The sequence below is a fragment of the Pleurodeles waltl genome, chromosome 1_1 (genome assembly GCF_031143425.1).
Source record: "Pleurodeles waltl isolate 20211129_DDA chromosome 1_1, aPleWal1.hap1.20221129, whole genome shotgun sequence".
NCBI classification, from domain to species: domain Eukaryota; kingdom Metazoa; phylum Chordata; class Amphibia; order Caudata; family Salamandridae; genus Pleurodeles; species Pleurodeles waltl.
The window spans coordinates 121,099,715-121,112,319 of NC_090436.1; positions in this window are offsets into that span (position 1 = coordinate 121,099,715).

Below are 12,605 nucleotides of genomic sequence, written 5' to 3' on the forward strand. Positions count from 1 at the left end.
GAGGAAGTTGGAGGGGGGAGGCTAGAGACAGGGACAATGGCTGCCATCAGTGCTGAGGCCAGAGTCTGAAAAGCTCGCTGAAGGGCCGCCAGACCAGAATGAATGCCCTCCAGGAATGCATTTGTTTGTTGCAACTGCCTTTCTACACCCTGGATGGCATTCAAAATGGTAGACTGCCCAACAGTGAGGGACCTGAGGAGGTCAATGGCCTCCTCACTGAGGGCAGCAGGGGTGACTGGGGCAAGGCCTGAGGTGCCTGGGGCGAAGGTGATGCTCACCCTCCTGAGTGAGCGGGGATGGGGCAAAGGCTGAGGGGCTGCTGGGAGGGCAGTGCTGGTAGGGGGGGTGGCAGCTGTACCTGTAGATGCGGGGGGCACAGGTGTTGCCGACACCACAAGGGAGCTCCCATCAGAGGACGAGTCTGTGTCACTGGTGTCAGCTCCTGTCCCCGCCGTGGAGCTCCCCTCGCCCTCCTTTCCACTGGTGTACTCCGACTCCGTTGTCTCGCCCTCCAGGGCCATGTGGGATGCAGCTTCCTCCTGCTCCGTTGCCACTGCTCCGCCGCCTGATGATGCTAATGCACACAAGAACAGGGAGACCACAAAAAGGGGGGGGACGACAGAAGAAAGACATTTTGAGTGCATGCATTACCGCTACCGTTGGCGGACACGACAGACACAGAAGCCCCCTGCACTATGCCGCGCACTTGGGATCCACTGTTCAATCCCTGGGACATGGCCTACAAGGCTATGGACAACATCTGCGCACATCGATTTCACAGGAGCCTGACTTGGTGTACTTGGCACTGTACACAGGTGGGGTGGGGTGCCACAGGCTCTGCCAGAACAAGGGGACCTTGCCTCCTAAACACGCCCAGGCCTAGGGAAACCCACAGCCCACCTCCCCCACCCAGACACCTCCACTGAGCGCAAAATCAGCAGAATGAGAGTGTACTCACCCCCTTGTGGCTGCTGTGATGCCCCCAAGCGCCCATCCAACTCCGGGTATGCCACCACCAGGATCCTGAACATCAGTTGGGTCAAGGTACGACGGGCACCCCTCCCACGTTGGGAGGCCATCCCCAGCTGGGCCTCCGCCGTCTTCTTGCTCCAGCGGCAAATGTCCTCCCATCTTTTACGGCAGTGGGTGTTCCGTCTGTGGTAGACACCCAGGGTCCGGACGTCCTTGGCGATGGCACGCCAAATATATTTTTTCTGGTGGGCACTGACCTACATGAATTGTACAGGGGGAAAAGAAAAGTTATTACCAAATGCACCGTCACAGTCATTGGCCCCCATCCCTACCTTTTCCATGATGCACATGCACTCACCATCGTTTCATGCACGCCTCAATCTCCCCCACCATCTTTCATCCACCCCACTCCACACAGGCATAGCCCATACAGCATGCTCCCAGTTTATTTACCTGTTTGTCTGGAGGACCGTAGAGTAGCGTGTACTGGGGTAGGACCCCATCCACAAGTTTCTCCAATTCCTCTGATGTGAAGGCAGGGGCTCTTTCTCCAGTCGCACGAGCCATTGTCTCTTCCAGACCGAGGTCACAGCAGCACTTGCAGTGTAGGTCCTCTCCTGTCGAAGATCAGGTATCGAGTGATTGAACAGATAGAAAATGGCGGTCACGTCCGCGGCGGTGCGTACCGTCACCGCCGGCGTACATCGTCATTGGCTCCTGGGACCCATAGTGCCCAATGTTAACCAATGCAGGATTGCGCCGCGGTCTTCGACCGCCTACTGCGACAGTGTACAACGCCAGCGCAGTTACCTCACACCCCATTGTCCCACTTTACAGGTCAGGCAGCCGCCATTTCAGGAACCCACACGGCTTCATTTTTAACTGCGTCACACATACCTAGGCCTAGCCTCAACACACATACAGGCCAAATATCGGATTATGATTCGAGTTCGGTGTTAGCTGTATTTACGTACCCCCCTCAAGTGCAGGTGCTGTCAGTACTCCATTTCCTTGCAAGTGGGTCATTTCAAACAACAGTGGCCATATCATCAGGGAAGTCCCAGCCTATGTTTTCAAACGTGTTGTCCAGAGTGTTGTCTGCCCTGCTGAAACACATGTGGAGCTACATCGTTTTCCCTTAGGTGGAGGATTTGCCTACAGTGAAAGGAGACTTCTATGCCCTGGGACATATCCCCAACATCATAGGTGCCATTGATGGGACACATGTGGCTTTGGTACCCCCCCCACAGGAGTGAACAGGTGTACAGAAACCGGAAGAGTTATCATTCGATGAATGTGCAGATGGTGTGTTTGGCAGACCAGTACATCTCCCATGTTAATGCCAAATTCCCTGGCTCAGTGCATGGCGCTTACATCCTGCGGAATAGCAGCATCCCTTATGTGATGGGTCAACTCCAGAGGCACCGTGTGTGGCTATTAGGTGAGCACCTGGAAGCAAGTCATTGGGAATGGTTGTCTGAGTCTGGGGATATCCCTACAGGTTAGTGTGTGTCTAACAGTTGTCCCTCGCCATTTGCAGGTGACTCTGGTTACCCCAACCTGTCATGGCTACTGACCCCAGTGAGGAATCCCAGGACAAGGGCAGAGGAACGCTACAATGAGGCCCATGGGTGAACTCGGCGGATAATAGAGCGGACCTTCGGCCTCCTGAAGGTGAGGTTCAGGTGCCTCCATATGACAGGTGGATCCCTATTCTACTCACCAAAGAAGGTGTGCCAGATCATCGTGGCCTGCTATATGCTTCACAACTTGGCTTTGCGACGACAGGTGCCTTTTCTGCAGGAGGATGGTCCAGATGGTGGTGTTGTTGCAGCTGTGGCGCCTGTGGACAGTGAAGACGAGGAAGCAGAAGAAGAGGACATGGACAACAGGAACTCGGTGATCCAGCAATATTTCTAGTGAGACACAGGTAAGAATACAAACCTGCCAAACCTGTATCTGTCATTTTCACCCAGTGTATGGTCACTGAGTTGTCACTTTCCCTTACGATTTCACAGATGTGGGTCCTACTGTGTGACATCTGCTTTGATTCCTCATGGATTACAGCTGTGTGACATAGGTATGTTGACATTACAATTGAAAGAGCATTTTGCCACAGTAATTGCTAATACACTATTCCGAAATCACAGACTGACTCCAGATTGTTTTGTGCTTCAAGGGTATTTATTTAAGTGCTCAATATTGGGGGGGTTGCAAAATGGTGAGGGTTGATGGTGGAGGAATATCCATGGCAGAGTCCAGTCTATTAGTCTCACAGGTGCATTGTCAAAGGGGCATAGGAAGTGGAGCTGGGGCAGTTTATGGATGGACAGGGTGACAAAGTGGGACAGAAGGATAACATTCAGGGTGGTCTCATTTCCTGGCGGGGGGTCTTGGTATCGTTCTTTGTCTTTGTCCTGGATCTCAGGGACTGTTTGCGGGGTGGTTCTCTCTCTGCAGGGGGTGGGGTGCTGGTGTGGTGGTCCTGTGGCGGTGCCTCCTGTCCACTAGCACCGGCAGAGGTGGTGGGCAGTTCATCGTCCATGCTAGTGTCAGAGGCCCCTTGTTGTGCCACAGTGTCCCTCCTGGTGTTGAGTACTTCCTTCAGCACCCCTACGATGGTGCCCAGGGTGGAATTCATGGTTCTGAGTTCCTCCCTGAATCCCAAATACTGTTCCTCCTGCAGGCGCTGGGTCTCCTGCAACTTGGCCAGTACCATTGCCATCGTCTCCTGGGAGAGGTGGTAGGCTCCCATGATGTTGGAGAGGGCCTCGTGGAGAGTGGGTTCCCTGGGCCTGTCCTCCCCCTGTCGCACAGCAGCCTTCCCAGTTCCCCTGTGTTCCTGGGCCTCCTACCCCTGGATTGTGTGCCCACTACCACTGCCCCCAGGTCCCTGTTGTTGTTGGGGTGTTGGGTTAGCCTGGGTTCCCTGTAGTGGTGGACACACTGCTGATTGATGTGTCCTGGGGACGGAGGTATGGGTCCGCTGGGAGGGTGCTGTGCTGGTGTTTCCAGAGGGGGAAAGCTCTGTGGTGGCCTGTGACTGTGTGAGGGGAACCGACTGTCCAGAGGTCCCCAATGGGCTGGGCTGGTCATCTAGATCCAGTTGGACAGAGCTGCTGTCATCACTGTGGGCCTCTTCTGTTGGTGGTGTGGACATGTGTGGACCCTCCTGTCCAGTGACGTTGGGTAGGGGTCCTGCAGGGGTATAAAAGTATGTTTATTACATCTGTGTGTGCCATGGTGTGCAATGTTTGGGTGTCCGTGTACCCCAGTGCTTGCATTCCTGTGTAGGACCTTGTGTGATGATGGTTTAGGGGGGTGTATGGGTATGTGCAGTGGCCATGCTTTGGTGATGGGTGTCCATGCTTTGTTGTTGCATGCAGGGCTTGGTGTTGGGATGTGTGGATTGTGATAGTGGAACATTTGTGAGGAGTAGGAGTGATGGGGGTGAGGGTGAGGGTGGGGGTATGTGATGGCATGCAGGTACGGTGGGGGATGTAATAGTTAAGATTTGACTTACCGAGTCCATTTCTCCATCTACTCCTGCGAGGCCCTCAGGATGCACAATCGCCAAGACCTGCTCCTCCCATGTTGTTAGTTGTGGGGGAGGAGGTGGGGGTCCGCCGCCAGTCCGCTGAATCGCAAGGTGGTGTCTTGAGACCACGGAACGCACCTTCCCCCGTAGGTCGTTTCACCTCTTCCAGATGTCATCCCGATTTCTTGGGTGCTGTCCCACTGCGTTGACCCTGTCCACTATTCTGCACCATAGCTCCATCTTCCTAGCTATGGAGGTATGCTGCACCTGTGATCCGAATAGCTGTGGCTCTACCTGGACGATTTCCTTCACCATGACCCTGAGCTCCTCCTCAGAGAACCTGGGGTGTCTTTGCCGTGACATGGGGTGGTGTAGGTGATGTAGGGGGTGGTATGTGTAGTGATAAGTGGGGTGCTATTTAGTGGTGTGTTGTGTGAGGTGCGTGGAATTTCTGTGGGTGATGGTATTGTGTGCCTGTGGATGCTTGCTAGTTGTTTGTGGTGTCTCTCTCTGGCCTTCGTTCGGGATTTCGGTCGTAGGGGTTTGTGGGTGATGTGGGAGTGTGTTTTATATTTTATTGGGTGTGTGGGTGTGGTGTGTGTATGTGTATCAGGTGTGTGTGTTTCGAATTGTCCAATGTGGCTGTGTTTTGTAAATGTGTGTGTATTCTGAGCGCGGTGGCGTGTACCGCCAATGGAATACCGCGGTTGAAAGACCGCCGCATGGATTCGTGTGTCGTGATAGTGTGGGCGTATTTCTGTTGGCGTGACGGTGGAGGTTTTGTTTTCGCCAGTTTATCACTGACCTTTGGTGTGGCGTACTTGTGTGGGTGTCTGAATTTTGGCGGTTTCCGTGCTGTGGGTCATAATAGCTGTGGCGGAATTCCACGGCCGCGGCGGTGTGTTGGCAGTCTTCTGCACGGCGGTAAGCAGCTTTTACCGCCAATGTTGTAATCACCCCCATAATTAATCCCCACATTCTGTCCCTTTCACAAGTAGAAATATAGTGCAACAGCATCCTACTCATTTGATTATAATCAGGTTTGAGATTACTGTGATTCCTCTAACTAGTATTGATCCGTAAAATTGTTATGGTTCTCAGTTTGGATTTAACGTTGTGTCCTGAAAGACTCAAACTGCTTTAATACACATTAAATATTTTCAAAGCAAAGATTAATGATATTGCACATTTTGGGGGTCACCGGCCGCCAGGGGCCACCGACCACGGGAGCACCGCCAACAGGCTGGCGGTGCTCCACGAGCATTCTGACCGCGGCGGTTCAGCCGCGGTCAGAAGCGGCAAGTCGGCGGGCTCCCGCCGACTTACTGCTGCTCGGGGGAATCCTTCATGGCGGCGGAGCGCGCTCCGCCGCCATGAGGATTCTGACAGCCCCTACCGCCATCCTGTTCATGGCGGGAAACCCGCCATGAACAGGATGGCGGTAGGGGGTGCCGCGGGGCCCCTGGGGGCCCCTGCCGTGCCCATGCCAATGGCATGGGCACGGCAGGGGCCCCCGTAAGAGGGCCCCGCTAAGTATTTCAGTGTCTGCCTTGCAGACACTGAAATACGCGACGGGTGCAACTGCACCCGTCGCACCCCTGCAACTACGCCGGCTCAATTCTGAGCCGGCGTCCTCGTTGCAGGGGCATTTCCTCTGGGCCGGCGGGCGCTCTTTTGGAGAGCGCCCGCCGGCCCAGAGGAAATGTCTGAATGGCCGCCGCGGTCTTTTGACCGCGGTGCGGTCATTTGGCGGCGGTACTATGGCGGACGGCCTCCGCCGTCCGCCATAGTCTGAATCACCCCCTTTATCTTTTGAAATCCTAAGTGGAGAAAAGATATTGGATACGAATATTTTTTGTGGGCAACCACATTTGGAGAAGGTTGTTAATATGAATGACTGCTATGGGAAATATAAAATGAAGATATGAGGACTACAGTACTAATGTTGTTTGTCTAATAATACAAATTAAAGACAATCAGAAATTGGATATTATTGAATACTGGTGAGAGAGTTTTAATAAACCAGATTTATGCACACTGCAAAACATCTTCAGGTTCCTGGAAGATAATAAAACAATGTTTAGAGTTCAGGAAAAAATATAGCCTTCGATGAAAAAACCTTGATCAAAATACATATACGCTAAGACATACTTAGGAAAACAATACATATATGTTGATTTCCCATTTTGGGCTATTTTAGGATGATTTAGGCTATTTTAAGATGATGATCAAATGCATTGTACAGGATCACCTAGGATACAGAATGTTATGTCTGTCTGAATATTTCCTTATCTTTGTAGTGGTATAGTAATTTCTTGATTTTCCATATTATTTCTGATTTTCTATCTTCTTTATTGCCTATTTGAATCTTTGTAATTTTCTCCTCTTTTCACTTACTGCTACAGAATCTAGTTTTGCATTGAGATCGCTTCTACTCTTCAAATTATTCATAACGAATAACAGAAAAACATTGCGGGAATTCATAAATAGCAATTCTAAATGCATGGCACTTTATGAATGAAGAGAATTAGTTAAAGTGCTATTTCTGAAAGATATTTAAGTTTTTATGTGGAGTGCCCAACTTGATGTGATAGATTTTTAAAATAATTTAAAAAAAAGATATTTGTGTTTATAATGTTACTTGTGTGTATTTTTATCCACATCCTTGACAAATAGGGTTTCTGCGTGTGTTGGCTATTTTGATGCTTGAACCAAGTTTAAAGAATTATCACTCAAAGAAATTCCAAATACATTGGAGAATTACACCTAGCTGTTTCAGCCAAAATTAAAACTGAGGTTGAAATAATTAATATTCACAACATTGACCTTTTGTGGGACATAGATTACTAACAAATGCATTAGTGGAAACTGGTATTGAAGAGCAAGACACCGGGCTTTACATCCCTTTACCCCAACTCAGCCCATCATAAATTATTTTAATTTAAATAATTTAATGCTGCCTTTCTTGATCCAGATAGATCTCTCCCAGGTTTAGTTAACCAGTTCCAAACATTTGACAACCTAACTGTTATTAAATCAAAATAGGAGAATCCTAAATACTAATGCAAGAAAATTGTGTATTAATTGGGGAGCATGTGAGACCTTCCCAATGAAAAAGTCTAAAGTCTTGTCAGGTTTAACCAACAGGTTTAATGAATATACCTCTGCTCAGCTTCTGATAGCTATGGCACTGAGCAGGCAGGCTTAACTTAAATACATGTTGTTACAGTATTAGCGATACCAAAACAGTTAAAAGTCAAAACAGCAGCATAATATCAACTAAATAACCAGTTTCTAAAAAGCAAGATAAATGCAAAAAGAAAAGTTACACAAAAAGGACAAAAAGCGAAAAAGGGGAACTAGAGATATGATTTTTTAAATTGCTTAGGCCAAAAAGCACTAAGAAAAAGTAAATTGGATACAGGAGGTGGGTCGTCCAGTTCAAATAATTTACCTTCTGATTTAGGGGCCTAAATAGACCCTGGTGTCTAAATAGACCACCAACTGTCCAAAATGTGGCAATATCCATGTCCTCTCCCATGCTGGCCAGACTGGGCCCATCAAATTATGAGATCACTGCATACCCCGCACTGTTCTCTCTGCCATCACAGGAGTTTTCACCATTGGGGCTACTGTAAAGGCACTGTAATCTTAGTGGATCATTGCTGTCTTTTGGGCACATGAGCACCAAACTTTTTTTGTTTTTCAGAAACAAACCTCCAAAGTGGCCCTGAAACACAAATACACTAATGGGCCCCTACCCTGGGAGCTATTTCCCAGGCTGTGTGGGGGGGATCATTCATTTTCAATGATTTAAGAGCGCTAGGTTTACAGACAGTTATGAGAACATCTGTCGGTCTGCTCTATACAGAGTGGGCTATCTGATGCCCTTACTCTGAAGACCCTCTACATTGTAAGTTTTCTCCAGCTGGTGCATCCCCACCAGAAAACGAATGGTCTGCCTGAATATTATGAGTGGGTCGACCAAGAGTTATATGTACCCTGCCCATAGAGTACTCTGTCCACCAAACTTTAAATCAGGCTCTCAGTCTTTTTTATGGAACTCAAAACCTTCCATGGAAGCAAGGTTGCAAGCTATATCTGACGTGGTCCCCTCAGAGTCAAATACAAATTGCCCAAAATCAAGCTAAAGCCATCGGTCTTGGCAGGTAAAGCTCTGACTATGAAAGGACTAATTTCACATCTGGCAAAGTGTTCTCATTAACCGGATACTTTTTGGATTATCAGCCAGTCAGGATTTGTATATTGGGACTTACTCCTTTTCTGGAGCTGGAAAACCTCAGTCAGGACAAGCATGGAAGCCGTAGCTAGGCAGGTCACAACAAAGATACCTAGCCATGATGATTCATTAAAGTCTTCTTCCATGTGGGACAATGATCCAAGCAAGATCAGCCTAATGTGCGTGGTTTCCAAGGTCAGTCAGAGGTCTGCAAATTACACATTCACCTCAACTTTTTCTAGTTTTCTTGAGTAGTTTCTCTTGGTTACTGCAAAAGCCCCCAAGGCCAAATGGAAACACTCTGAGTGCAAGGCCGAATCCAGCAGATGTCACCAGCACAATGCAGACAAAGTCCACCCACCACCGATCAATTGGTGGCTCAAGAAAAATGCATCTTGCAGCTTTTGATATCCACATAGACCTGGGCACAAGTGGGAGCAGCACCAGCCATTCAGGTCTCCAAAACAGGTCACAAATGCCAGGTCCAGTCCTCTTCTGTTTGCTACAGGTTCAGATGTCTTCTGTGAACCTGGGGTTGAGGTTTCACTTTTGTGAAATCACTATCTAGTCCATGTGATTAACTCAAAGACACTTCATGTTCCCAAGGACAAACTTGTACCTTTTTCAGCACATCTTGTTTTTCTTACTGCAGATGATCCCACAGTGCACTATTCGGAGGCAAATCCAACATGGCAGGCTGGAGGCCCACCTTTGTGTGTATCAAAGTAAATGATCAGTGCCCTTCTACTCTACCACACTAAACTGGTTCTAGGGCCTGCCCCCAATAGAGTGGCGTCAGGCTGGCTATATTGTACTGTTACATCAAAGAATCATTCTTCCATAGGTCTCAATGTACACTTAGCTATGAATAGGCAGTGCTTAGTAGGACCAGACTGGGAACCAAAAGCAGCCCTGGATAATTTTGTTGTACCAGCCCTCATACTGCACATAGCGAATGAGCACAGTGAGAGAGTCTGACCATAACAAATAAATGTGTGTGTGGGAGGGGAGATTCCCCCTCGAGAAATAGTTGAAAAAACATTGTAAAATACAGTGCAGTTTACCATACATTTCTCATTATAGAACCTGGTTCAATCATGGCTTGATGAATATTGGATGCATGGCTCAGTAAATAAATGAATGGTTGGAGGGGTGAGGACTGGGTGGATGAAATAATTCCAGAATGGATGTCAATACCTTAAAACTCTGCAATTTACTTATGTTAACCAGGGCTAAAATGCTTATGCTAACCCTCCTAAAACACGATTAAACTGCCTTATACCTAACTAGCAGTTTTAATTTACTTATAACTCCATTGTAGAGTGATATACCACATACCCAGAGCCTGTAATTTAAAAGCTACCAGGGAGCCTGCAGCATTTATTGTGGTAACCACTTAAGTAGTGTGTTAAAACATGTCCCGGGCCTGTCACTGCAGCCTGAATGCAGTTTTGCAACTGCCTTGTCCACTTGGCAATAAAACCCCCTTGCCAAGCCATAAATTCCCCTTTTATTACACATGAATCACCCCTAAGATATGTCCTAAGTAGTCCATAGGGCGGGGTGCCTTGTAATTGATAGATTGGACATGTACTTTTTAGTTTTACATGTCCTGGTAGTGAGAAAAGGAAAACGGGATGTGTTTAAAAAGAAAAATTAAAAGTTTTCTTTTCATTTTTTTAAGAATAGGCAGTGGTCTGTGGGGCCAATGCCTGCTCTTAAAAATGTTTTTACTACCATTCTCAAAGGGGAAGGGGTCCCCTAGAACCCCCTTCCCGTTTACGAATGGGTTACCACCGACTTGAAGTTGATGGTGTCTCTGAATAGTTTGAGACCGCATTCACAGTTGCAAAACATTCATACATGGCCCTGCAACTCGCTATTAGGAATGGTTGCACTTGGCATACCCCTTCCTAATAGCCACTTGCAATCCCTATTTTGCGAGTCGGTAACAAGTTCCCAACTCATAAAATAGGGACGGTACATGGGCAGAAGCCTTTTACCGGTCGAAGGGGCCAGATGTGCCATTTGTGACCAGCAAAACTGTTTCATACATCTAGCCGTTAATGAACTGCAACTTCCAATTGGGAAAAGGTAGCTATACCATGTTTAGTGCTTTTGGAATTGTAATGAAAAACTCTATTTAATGGTAAAGTCAGGTTTTTGATCGCAGTATTGAAAATGTGACTTTTAGAAAGGTGGCATTTTTCTGCCAATAGCCTTTTTGGGCCAGTAACCTGTCCTGGGTGAAACTGACAGTGAGACTTAGTGAATTACTCCTAGATAGTCACACAGTAGAGGGATTAGGTGTGCCTGAATGGACCATCTGCTGGTGGGGGGCAGAGCTGACCACAGCCCCACTTGCAGCTGAATAGGGAGTGCTCTGCCTTCACACAAAGGACCTATCATCTCCACCCTATCATTGCAGCCAGCTTAGAACCAGGGCAGGGGACTCAGGAATTTCATGCACTTCAAAGCCACTGTCTAGAATCTTCTCCCACCATCCAGAAGAGCACCAGTGTATAAAAATAGGACCTCAGACACTAACTCTTCAATTAACTCATGGGCCTCTAGAAGGATTCTCTGAGGACTGCCTGCTGCTGTGACCTTGACCTGCTGTACACTCTGCAAGACGGCTTTGCTCTACTTGGAAGAACTGCTCTGTTTCCTGGAGCCTGCTGTGAACCCTCAGAAGCACGCCCTGCTGTTGAGCCCTACATCTTCACCTGACCCCAAAACTACAAGATGGACTCCAAGGGCTAGCTTACTGGCCTGTTGTTCAGAGCCACAGAGACACTCAAGGCTCTTACCATCTTAAGCCTGCACCTGGAGTAAACCTGAGTGAGTCCTGAACCCCCGAGTGGCAACCCACTAGTGCTGGAACTTTGTTTGTGGCACTAAAGGTACCCAGATGGCCAACTTCCGAAACTAAGACTTGTTTGGCTAAAGCCTTCACGGAAAACCAGGAGGAGACCAATCCCCACCTGCTAACCTATCTACCTGAGGTGCTTTTCCAGCTGAATTGACTTTGAGGTTTGTTCCACCACGTTCTTTTCCACAGCAGCAAATCCTGTGAACTATCTGTGATTACAACTCTCTGCCTCATCCCACCAGAGATTTTAAAAAAAGAGGCTAAGTCCAAACATAGAAATCTTCATACAGCTCAGATCCAAGCCTCCCCGATGATGACGCTCCCTCCTTGAACATCACATGCAGCCTTGCCTATTGAACTTTGTCTTCTCAGAACATTTTTCTCAAGTCCCAAGGTAAGCGCTGACCGGGCATAATCCACTCCTTGTATACAAACCATGCTCCACTGCGGTCAGTCATATTTTTGGACTTTGACCCAGTTTTCTGTGACTAGATGTCTGTGGTTGCGCTTTAATCACTTAGGTGCTAGTTTTTACTAAAAATGTAAAACATTCATAAACCGTTTCTATTGTTCTTATTTTTGTCATTTTAGTGTCAAGTAATTTCTTAAAATGTACTAAAATGTCTAAATTGTTGTGGACTTTTTCAAGTGTTGTGTTCTGACTTTCTTCCTGCTAGTGTGTGCTTCATAAATACTTTACACATTGCCTCTAAATTAAGCCTGCCTGCTTTTTGTGCCAAGCTACCTGTAATGGGTTCTTGGTCTATACGTGATGGGTATTGAAATGACTCTATAGGCACAGGGCTTGGTTGTTATTTCTTTTATTTGTATTCTATTTCAGGGTCCTTCTTATCTCTTTCTTGGGGGAACGTTTCTTCTTCTTTTCTTCTTTCCTTTAGTTCATAACTGTGATGTAATGTATTTGCTTTCCTTCAGGTCGTTCCGGTGGATGCCCGAAACCCGTCTGTCTGATGGTCGAGTAG